General features: G+C 45.5%; 1 protein-coding gene across 1 annotated transcript in view; it reads right to left on the bottom strand.

The window, feature by feature from the left end:
- The window catches only part of CTNNA2 (catenin alpha 2), a 633,745-nt gene that overhangs the window by 221,350 nt on the left and 400,158 nt on the right, over positions 1–12,237 (bottom strand). The gene's annotated exons all lie outside the window — the stretch shown is intronic.

Genomic DNA, 12,237 nt, shown 5'->3' with positions numbered 1-12,237 from the left:
TCCGTATTGTCTTCTCAGACTGGCAGTGGTTCCCCAGGGTCTCAGGAAGAGGTCTTTCATGTCATTTGCTGCTTGGTTCTTTTACATGGAGATGTGGGGCTTGAACCTGGGACCTTCTGCATGCAAAGCAGATGCTCTACCACTTAGCCATGACAGGGGAGAGTTCTCCATGAGGTGTTTGGCATTGAACCCTGTTCATGAGAAAGCCCCATATGCCTGACAGAGCAGACATGGCTCTGAATCATGGTGACAGTGTCAAATCACCACTGTAAGGATCCACTTTTATTTCCTTTTTCATTTTCAGACTGAAACAAGTTGTGACATTTATATCAGTTATATGCAACCTGAGAACAAAACCTGGTGGATAAATATCAGTTTCAGTGTTGGAGATGTACTGGCTGTGCTCTCCCTTCCCCAGATTGTTGACCTTAATAGAATTTATCCCTGAAAGCTTGAAGAAAACAGTTCTGACTCTTGGTCTTCGGCTCCTGAATTGAGGCCTCATGTATTACATTTTGGAACTACAAGTTCCACGCTTGTCACGGCTGGCAAGTTGAAGGAAATAAATGTTATATAGACAGTTCCTAGTATTGGGGTGTGCCAAAGTTTTTGCTTTATGTCCGTTTTGCCTATCTTTTATACACATGCTGGAGTGATTGTAGGAATCTGGCATAATGGGGGGTTTGACTGCGCAGCATGAACTAGCATTACATTGAGTCTGTAAGGTTTCCTGGCTCCACTTCCCAGAAGACAGACAGAGACGGATGGATGGATGGATGGATGGATGGATGGATGGACGGACGGACAGACAGACAGAGACACAGAGCCAGACAGAGAGAGAAAGAGCCAGACAGAGAGAGATAGACAGGCAGACAGAGAGAGAGACAGACAGACAGAGAGAGACAGAGACAGACAGACAGAGAGATAGAGAGACAGAGAGACAGAAAGAGAGACAGAGACGGACAGAGAGAGAGAGAGAGACAGAGAGACAGACAGAGAGTGAGAGAGACAGACAGAGACAGAGACACAGAGAGAGAGACAGACAGAGAGAAAGAGAGAGACAGAGACAGACAGACAGAGAGAGAGACAGACAGAGACAGACAGAGAGAAAGAGAGAGAGACAGAGAGAGGGGGGGCAGGCAGACAGATGGAACAGGAAAGGGTATCTCTCTCCAAACTGCACAGGGTCACTTCAGCACACCACTATCACTTTTGCCAAGGACTGAACCCAGAGACTGTTCTTGGGTGATTTGGGAGCATCACAACCATTTTATGAGCATGCCCAAGGACAGGAGGGCTAATATATCTGTGCTGCTTCATTTTGTTGCTTTTCATTTTTGTCAAAAGAGATGAAACGTGCCCAAGGTGAAGCTTTCCATCATATACACGTCTTCCCATATATCACGCTGCCTCCATTTGCTGGAGATGTTTGTACTACCGCCACGTCAAATCGGGATTTGGATGCATGGGAACCTAGCGTTTGTTCACTCTGACCAATTATTTTAAAAGTCCAAAGGAGGTACATGTAATAACAGCAACAGCAGCAGCAGCACCACCACCAACAACAACGTTATTTGTATCCCACCCTCCCTTGGCCAATTTTTGCCCACTGAGAATTCAGGGGGAGGTCCAGAGACATCAGCTTTCACTTATTGCCCCTCTGAGACAGGGCTTATACAACTAGCAGCCCTATCTTGACTGAACCTGTTTTAACCCCATTTACAGAAGGAACATAAGAACATAAGAAAGACCATGCTGGATCAGACCAAGACCCATCAAGACCAGCAGCCTGTTCACACAGTGGCCAACCAGGGGCCTCTAGGAAGCCCACAAAAAAGACGACTACAGCAGCATTACCCTGCCTGTGTTCCACAGCACCTAATAAAATAGGCTTGCTCCTCTGATCCTGGAGAGAACATAGGATCATAAGCAAAGCCATGCTGGATCAGACCAAGGTCCATCAAGTCCAGCAGTCTGTTCACACAGTGGCCAACCAGGTGCCTCTAGGAAGCCCACAAAAAAGACGATGGCATAATTTTAGAGGCCTCTATCATGTCTCCCCTTAACCACCTTCTTGCCAAGCTAAACAGACCTGAGAGTTTTAACTGCTCCTCGTAGGGCAGTTGCTCTAATCCCCTGATCATTTTGGTTGCTCTTTTCTGCAACCAAAACTATGGTTCAGTGGTACAGCATCCGCTTGGCAATCCCCAGCATCTCCAGTTAAAAGGACCAGACGGTAGGTGATGCGAAAGACCTCTGCCTGAGACCTTGGAAAGCAGCTGCCACCCTGAGTAGACAATACTGACCTTGATGGTCTGATTCAGTGTAAGGCAGCTTGATGAGTTCATGTGCTCCCAGATTAACTTTTGTTCTGACCCATTTAAACGTTTTGGCTGATGAAAGCTACACATTTTAAATAATTTATCTGCAAACACTGAACTCATTTACAGCTTTCTGAACATTACCATATCCCCCTCTCCTTTCCCAGTCCATGTTTCCTTTCCCTTCAGTTCAATCCTTCATTTACCACCTTCACCCAAGAACCTTATCTCTCAGTTCCATAGAAACAGGCTCATCCTCGGTTCCCAACAAAGCCAACCAACAACACAAGCCTGGTTTTGGAGGATGAGGAGGAGGAGGAGGAAGAAGAAGAAGAAGAAATAATGTTGGTTTTTATACCTCACTTTTTCTCTATGTTTAAGGAGTCTCACAGCGACTTACAAATGCCTTCCCTCCCCCTCCCCAAAACAGACACCTTGTGAGGTAGGTGGGGCTGAGAGAGTCCTGAGAGAACTGTGACTGGCCCAAGGTCACCCAGCAGACTTCATGTGGGAGAGCGGGGGATCAAACTCGTTTCTCCAGATGACAGTCTGCCGCTCTTAACTACTACTCCACACTGGCTCTCAAGGAACAAATACAACCATATCTCACAGGAGCGAAACACTGCTTAGAGCCAAGAGCTTGTTCAACGGCTTGTGCATCCTTATTGAGCATCAGACCCCTGGTCCATATAGCCATTGTCAATTATTCTGCAAGCTCTCTTCAATATATCCACACCCAGAATATGATACCCTTGGTCGAGGATGATAGAGCAAAATACATGCTCTACCACAAAGGTACACAGCACCCACCTACTTGGATTCTGCATTTATCCATGTAGATTGTTTTACCAATTGAGGCATAAAGTGAATGAATGTCGGGTCAACAGATTATTGTATGCCACATACACACGCTACTTGCCTGTTTTATACATTCCTTTTTTTTTTTTTTTCAAAAGATGTCACCAAAGTACCAATGGGTCTCTAAAGCAGAAGACTGCAGTGATATCCTCTATGCTGTCCCAGGGGCTCCTGAGTTGGCTCCTTGACAGCCAGTGTGCATAGTGGTTAAGAGCAGCAGACTCTAATCTGGAGAACCAGGTTTGATCCCCTGCTCCTTCACATGAAGCCTACTGGGTGACATTGGGCTAGTCACAGTTCTCTCCGAAATTTCTCAACCTCACCTACCTCACAAGGTGCCTGTTGTGAGGAGGAAAGGGAAGGCAATCGTAAACCACTTTGAGACTCCTTACAGTAGAGAAAAGAAGAAGAGCTTGTTTTTATATGCTGACTTTCTCTGCCTTTTAAGCAAAATCAAAGCAGCTTACAATCACCTTCCCTTGCCCTCCCCACAACAAACACCCTGTGAGGTAGGTGGGGCTGAGAGAGCTCTAAGAGAGCTGTGACTAGCCCAAGGTCACCCAGCTGGCTTCATGTGTAGGAGTGGGGAAACCAACCCAGTTCACCAGATTAGCCTCTGCCACTCATGTGGAGGAGTGGGGAATCAAACCTGCTTCTCCAGCTTAGAGTCCACCGCTCCAAACCACCGCTCTTAACCATTACACCATGTTGGCTCTCTGGAAGGTGATTGTAAGCCGCTTTGAGATTCCTTAGGCAGAGAAAATTGGGGTATAAAAACCAACTCTGCTTCTTCTTCTAGGACAGTTCCTTATCAGACCTGATAGCCACCCTCTTGTACGTTCTCTCCAGGAAGCTGTTGACAGCAACAACAACCACAGTGTCAATGTGCATGGGAAGTGCATTTAGCACACTGTCAAGGTAAATAGTTGAATGAACAAATCCATTGCTTAAAAGAGCATACCACATTTGATGTGCCAACTACGACGAAACAGTGGCTTGGAAGTTAATGAAACTTACCTCAGCATCCTCAAGTTCTGTTGGCCTGAAAATCAGTAACTGATTTTCTTTGTTCTTTTCTTTTCTTTTTTTTACAGAAAGAAGAACGGGTCGAACCCCATATTAATCTAACTTCCTGGTTTCTTAATGCATCTGAAATTATTTTTAAAAACCCATTTAGTGGGGGTCACCTCCCAAATGTCAGCGGTGCTCTAGATGTAAATATCAGAGAAATAACTCATTTAGCTTGCGAGTCCTGAAGTTGCCGTTCTCTCCCCATTTCTTTATTTTGATGTTCGTCTTATGAGAAGCATCATGGTTTGCTGCGCTTGGAAATTAAAGACGTTGGAGTAAAGATCAAGGTTTGAATCTGGCCCCCTGCCAGCCACAAAGGAAAATTAAAATCGCCATTCATATTCTCCATGCTTAGAGCACGCTGATAGATATGGCTTGGAAACAATATGAGCCTCTGATACTCAACCACTGAGGTTGCTCTTAACTGGAACCAAAGTGGTCTCAAGCCCACAGAAGAAGAAGAGTTGGTTTTTATATGCTGACTTTCTTTACCATTTAATGAAGAATGAAACCGGCTTACAATTATCTTCCCCTCCCCTCCCCACAACAGACAACCTATGAGGTAGGTAGGGCTGAGGGAGTGTGACTAGCCCAAGGTCACCCAGCTGGCTTCATGTGTAGGAGTGGGGAAATCAATCCAGTTCTCCAGATTAGACTCCACATCTCCAAACCACTGCTCTTAACCACTACACCACACTGGCTCTCTCCAATGCCTATCTGGTCACTGTTGGAACAGTTCCCCCTTGTTATTAGGTCTCCATATATGCTCTCTCTCTCTCTCACACACACACACACACACACACACACACACACACACGCACACACACGGAAATATCCTCTACTAACGTGGGACTGTGTCACACAACCATTCAATGAAGGACATAGGAGACCTCTACACATACAAAGTCAGACCTAGTGGCTTTTCCTGATTCCATTTTGGAACCCAGAATTGCAATTCCAGAAGCCTAAATAGGTTTATGCCATTTAAACCTGCCATCCTGGTTTACTTCCCTGTGAAATGAGGGGGCAACAGACTCCTTTATGACACCAGAGGGACAGGGAGTTTATACATATAGCACTATGCTTACTGCATAGGGACAGTGAAATCAGGCTTTCTGTGCTAGTGAACTTATGGAGTTTATGGGAAAAAATGTTTGAGCTTCACAATGGACAAAAAGAGACACATCAGTGACCTATGGCACAGTGCCAAGGCCGCACAAGGATACAGTAGACCTCTGAAGGTGCACAAAGAAGAAAATGGAAATGTTAATTGGGGAGGTTCATATTCTCTTCACGATCAGAGGAACATTCCTGTTATTTTAGGTGCTGTGGAACACAGGCAGGATAATGCTACTGCAGTTGTCTTGCTTGTGGGCTTCCTGGAGGCACCTGGTTGGCCACTGTGTGAACAGGCTGCTGGACTTGATGGGCCTTGGTCTGATCCATCATGGCTTTTTTGTGTTCTATCCAGGATCAGAGGAGCATGCCCATTATCTTGGGTGCTGTGGAACACAGGCAGGATATTGCTGCTGCAGTCACCTTGCTTGTAGGCTTCCTAGAGGCACCTGGTTGGCCACTGTGTGAACAGACTGCTGGACTTGATGGACCTTGGCCTGATCCCACATGACTTTTCTTATGTTCTTATGAGGTTCACCTCCCTCCACTACTTCCAAGGGAAGATGCAGATGTAGTACTGTTCACATACAGTAACACTAACAAATTACTACTCTGTGTACAGGAGTGTCATACATTCGAATTAACTACCACACATAAACTGAGAAGGAAAGGTCAGACCTCACTGGACAACCAAGGAGATAATACCATTTGTCTTGGAAAGTTCTGGTTTCAAAAAAATTTCCCTTCCATACAAGTGAAAAGGCCTTTGCAGACAAGATGACAGAGCTGAGGGTTCAAAAGTTTTGGAATGGATGCAATGAGTCGAGACACAGGCCATAACTCTGATACGCTATGAAGAGGTTCTTTGTGCCCTTAAACAAATTTAGTCACTGCCACATTGACGAGTATGTGGCACAAATCACTTTAAAAAAATCCAGAATTGCTATGCAAATCTACCTACCACTTACTCTGGAATACGTTTACTGACTTTGATGAGACATCCTCAAAACATTTTTATAGGATAAATGATTTGTGGAGCGTGTCAGTTCCTGTCTGCTCATTTTCTCAGACTTTAAAAAATCCATAATAAGACACGACATTTTGATCAGCTTGTATTTCCAAGGTCTTGGGTGGGTAGCAAAATGAGTAAGGATAAATATAAAATATATGGTAAATTACAAAAATGTCCTCTATCATCACTGTACAAAAAAAAAAAAAAAAAAAAAAAGCTCCTTCCAGGAAGATGCTGAAAGTTTGGCACACTGCCAGCACACACCTCTATGTTTGTTCCTGTTGCTTAAATGACTTTGATAAGGTAGCTCTGTTGGTTGATTGCATGTCTTCTGCATTCATTACAAAACTTGGGAATAACTGATCTATAGGTAAGGCGATGGCTACTGCATATGGGGCCATTTTCTCTCTGTGAGTGTATGCTTGTGAAATTAGAATAATCCTCAGGTTGACAGTGTGTGTGTGGGTGTGCACAGTGTAAAAACATATTGTACAATAGTTGTATGTGATAATATATGCACAGATGTGAAGATGAACATAATTGCCTGCAGTTTACGAGATAGGTGTGCCTTTTTTATAGTGACTTTGTTACCTGAGGAGCAGCCCACGTATGAAAACATGAGGAGGAGGAGAAGGAGGAGGAGGAGAGGAGGAGATGGTTTTTATATGCCAACTTTCTCTACTACTTAAGGGAGAAACAATCTGGCTTACAATCACCTTCCCTTCTCCTCCCCACAACAGACACCTTGTGTGGTAGGTGGGGCTGACAGAGTATGACTAGCCCAAGATCACCCAACTAGCTTTGTGTGTAGGAGTGGGGAAACAAATCCAGTTCACCAGATTAGCCTCCGCCGCTCATGCGGAGGAGTGGGGAATCAAACCCGGTTCTCCAGATCAGACTCCACCGCTCCAAACCATCACTCTTAACCACTACACCACACTGGCTGAGATTGCCATATAGAACCAGACTATCAGTCCATGTAGCCCAGTGTCGTCGAATCAGAGGGGTAAACTAACCTTTGTTTAAGGCCTAAGCCAAAAGACTGTTGTTGCTCTGGTAGCTGAAGATGCCAAGGAATGAAGTGGGGACCATTAGCACTTTAAGCATGGGCGCTACCACTAATACATGATCTGTTCGTTGAACAAGCATGAGTACTACCAATCATTTATGGCCTATTCCTTGACCAATAAGCATGGGCTCTGCCACTAATCTGTGATCTGTTTGTTGAACAGGAAGCATGGGTTCTACCAATAGTTTATGGCCTATTCCTTGACCAATATACATAGGTTCTACCACTAACCAATGTTCTAGGAATTGACCGATAAGCCTGAGATCTACCATTGATCTATGATTTGCTCCTTGACCTATGAGATCTCTTCTCAATGAGCCTGTACTGGCACACAGTGAAGAAGGTGAGCTTCTGGAGTATCTGTAGGGTTGCCAGGTGCCCGGTGGTGGCGGGCAAATCCCTGGTAATTTGCCCCTCTGCCCGCCGACCACCTCAGGGTCGGCAGGCAAAGGTGCACGTGTGCGCGCCAATGCGCCCGCGCAGCACTTTTGGTTTGCAACCGGAAGTGCCACCTCGCAAGGAACCTTATGCCACTCAAACTCTTAGTTTGAGTGGTAAAAGGCCACTTGCGATGAGGCACTTCTGGGTGTAAACACATTGCAAGGGGCCTTTTACCATTTGAGTTCATGGGCTATCCATGGCTACTAGTTAAAATGAATACTAGTCACGATGCATACCTATTATCTCCAGGATCAGAGGAGCACACCTATAATATTAGGTGCTGTAGAACACAGGCAGGATGCTGCTGCTGCAGTCGTCTTCTTTGTCGTCTTCCTAGGGGCACCTGGTTGGCCACTGTGTGAACAGACTGCTGGACTTGATGGACCATGGTCTGATCCAGCATGGCTTTTCTTATGTTCTAAGGTCCCAGGCTCAATCCTCAGCATCTCCAGTCCAAAAGATCAGGCAGTAGGTGATGTGAAAGACCTCTGCCGGAGACCCTGGAGAGTCGCTGCCAGTCTGAGTAGACATTATTAACCTCGATGGACCAAGGGTTTGATTCAGCATAAGGAAGCTTCACGTGTTCATGTGAAACAGCCTGACAGGGAGTGACTGGCCCAAGAAAACCTGGGTTTCACGACTGGTAAAACATGAATATGTAATATATGTTGCAGTTGGAAGAGAGAATTAACAAAAAAATGAAAGTTTTGGTGGCATGAAAAGCACAGCCAATTTCAATGGCACCAGTAATTCCAATGCTCTGACTTGGGTGGCTCCAGGCTAGCCTGATCTTGTAAGATCTCAGAAGCTAAGCAGGGCCAGCCCTGGTTATTTATTTGGATGGCAGACCTCCATGGAATGTCAAGGTCATGACATGGAGGCAGGCAAAGACAAGCCACCTCTGAACGTCTCTTGCCTTGAAAACCCTACGGCGTCGCCAAGTCAGCAGTGACTTGACGGCAAACAAAAAAAGGTAATTTTTGTATGTTATTTCTCAGCTATGTTATATGGCCAATTTAGTTGGTCTGTTTAAATATGCACATATTTAGTTTGTGCCCATGCCTAGAAATAGCTACCTTTTAATTAAAAAACAAACAAACAAAAACCTCATTTAAACCAGTTAATTTGCCATAGGCAGCATTTAGAACTTTTGGACAAATCTGGAAGTGTAAGATTTCAGCAACAATGAGAGTCCAAAATGAGAACAGAAAAAAAAAATAGGCCACTTCCAGATTAAGTTTCACGGAAGGTTTATTTCAGCACAAGTTAGCATTGGGAAATTATTCTTTGAGTCCAGTCTTCACCATATCTGAAGCCAAAATGGAATATTCCCAGTGGTAGTTAAGGTTGCCAACCTCCAGGTGGCTGGGTAAGGAGAAAATAGCACAAGCTCTAAATTCAAGCCATTCCATCTCAAGTCCTGCTTGCCAACTTTGGGAATTTCTAAAGTTTTCATTGTAATCTGTCTCAATTGGATATTGCTTAGTATTTCCATGGCATTGTAGTTGATATGTCTTGTTGCACTTAGTTGTGTATAGTTTGTTTCTATAAATAGCATTGTTTTTTTCTTAAATTTAGAGCTTGAGCTGTTTTCCCCTTACCCAGTTGCTATTGTTACAGCACTATTCTACTTTTTGTACTAACCTCCAGGTGGTGGCTAGAAATCTCCTGGGATTACAACTGATCTCCTGGCAATAGAGATTAGTTCACCAGGAAAAAAATAGCCACTTTGGAAGTTGGACTCTATGACATCATGCCCCATTGAAGTCCCTCCCTTCCCTAAACCCCACCCTCCTCAGGCTCCACCCCCCAAAAAAATCTCCAGGTATTTCCCAACCCAAAGCTGGCAACCCTGGGTAGAGAACACCCCCTTGTTTGTATAAAATTGAAAAAAAATCACTGGAAGCTGCAATCAGGAGTGTATGAGGGGGTGGGAAATCCCTGCAGATTTATGGGTGGAGCCTGGGGAGAGCAGGGTTTGGGACATCAGAGGGGTATAATGCCATAGAGCCCACCCTCCAAAACAGCCATTTTCTCCAGTGGGACAGATCTCTGTAGTCTGGAGATAAGTCGTAATTCCAGGAGATCTCCAGGAACCACCTGGATGATGGCAACCGCAACAGGTCCCCGTGTCTTTTCTCCTGTAGAAATAGAAAGGAGCTTGAGTGGGGGGGAAGGGGGGATCTAAAAAAGAAGAGCGGGTGATAGAGAAAGGGGAACATGCCTGTTCTATGAGGTGCTGTGGAGCACAGGCAGGATAACGCTCCTGCAGTCGTCTTGCTTGTGGGCTTCCTAGAGGCACCTAGTTGACCTCTGTGTGAACAGACTGCTGGACTTGATGGGCCTTGGTCTGATCCAGCAGGGCTTTTCTTTTGTTCTTATGAGGATAGAGCTATCCATGGCTACTAGTCAAAATGGATACTAGTCATGATGCATACCTATTTTCTCCAGGATCAGAGGAGCATGCCTATTCTATTAGGTGCCGCAGAACACAGGCCGGAGAATGCTGCTGCAGTTGTCTTGTTTGTGGGCTTCCTGGAGGCCCCTGGTTGGCCACTGTGTGAACAGACTGCTGGACTTGATGGGTCTTGGTCTGATCCAGCATGGCTTCTCTTATGTTCTTATGGAGGATGGGGCTATCCATGGCTACTAGTCAAAATGGTTACTAGTCATGATCCACACCAGTAGCAGAAGAGCATGCCTATTATATTAGGTGCCATGGAACTCAGGCAGGACAATGCTGCTGCAGTCGTCTTGTTTGTGGGCTTCATAGAGGCACCTGGTTGGCCACTGTGTGAACAGACTGCTGGACTAGATGGGCCTTGGCTAGATCCAGCAGGGCTTTTCTTATGTTTCTTAGGTAAGGGTTAACTCCTGCTTTCTAGTCTGTGGCCTCCAGGAAAGAGAGGAGATTTAGGGGAAAAGAAACACATTCCTCTGCATAAGGCATAATTTGCCCCCATGAGGCCATTTCTCTATGTCAAGAGACTCCTTTGCTGCATGGGTGACCTTTTATGCCCCATGAATAACAGAAATAATGTACCCTTTTTAAAGAGCACTACCAACGTCCACAGTGATCTGCTCCCCCCCCCTCAAATAACACCCTCATGGGGAATAGACATTCCCGTTATCAGCTGGAAGCAGAGACTGAGGGATGGTTTCCTCAGAACCACACTCCTGGCTCTGAGGAGAGACAGAAATTTGAAGCCCAGATCTTTCACGGCCAAGAATAGTACTTGATGCATGGTTTAATTTTGCAAACTGCTTTAAGCATTTTCAGTACAAACTAGGGGGAGGGCCGCAAACTATTACAGTCAGACCCCCATTCCTCCAAAATCTCCACCCTCTGGGATACTCTGAACTCTCAGGGACATAAACAGGCTGATTTTCCCCCCTCCCTGATTTTTTCCTTTATTTCTTAGCTGCTATCCCTGTTCTGCCCCCCCCCCCCCCGCTCATGTTCACTTCTCTATAGGCTGCCTCCCTCCCCCGTTTTTACAAAGCCATATTTTTCTTCACACCTGGAGGCTCCACAAGGCAGAGCCCTCTCTACTTTACCTGTGGGTAAGCTATTTTTGGTGCTTTCATTACCATACAGGGTCACCCAGCTCGCCATGAGTTAGAGTGATAAGTCATTTGGAAATTCACATACACACAAAAGGCAAGGATCCTCTGTGCGCATGACCCAGGACATCCAAGAGATTGTCTCAAGAAGGTTTGGAGGGTTTTTTTCATTGCTGATCATCTGGGATCATTTCTGCATGCTCATTTCTGCAATTCTGCCCGCGAAAAGCGACAATCCCATTACTGTTTACAGGGATTCAAGTAAATCAAGTAACCCCCATTCCCCGCTATTACCATGTGGTTTCTTTTTTCTCCCTTCTGCAGCACCCCTGAGCAACCAAGACACATCAACAAATCAGACATTAGTGACTGAAGAAATTATTATTGTGGCTTAACAGATAACACATTTTCTCTCTTTCTCTTTCTCACACACAGAAGGCTGCCTTATACTGAATCAGACCATTGGTCCATCAAGGTCAATCTTGTCTCCTCCTGCTGGCAACGGCTCTCCAGGGTCTCAGGCAGAGGTCTTTCACATCACCTACTACCTGGTCCTTTTAACTGGAGATGCCGGGGATTGAACAGGGGACCTTCTGCATGCAAAGCGGAGCCTCTTCCACTAAGCCACAGCTCCTCCCTGCACATGCACACAGGCATGCATGCACACAAACACATAGACAAATATTTTATGGCAAGGGACTGGCAAGAAGATTGCTATGAAGCCATGAAGAGCTGCAATGCCAGCACCCTGACACTTTCCTAGGCTACACAGAGTTGTTGTCCAG

Source organism: Euleptes europaea, chromosome 9, assembly GCF_029931775.1.
Source record: "Euleptes europaea isolate rEulEur1 chromosome 9, rEulEur1.hap1, whole genome shotgun sequence".
Classification (NCBI taxonomy): domain Eukaryota; kingdom Metazoa; phylum Chordata; class Lepidosauria; order Squamata; family Sphaerodactylidae; genus Euleptes; species Euleptes europaea.
This window is presented reverse-complemented; position numbering and strand designations above follow the sequence as displayed.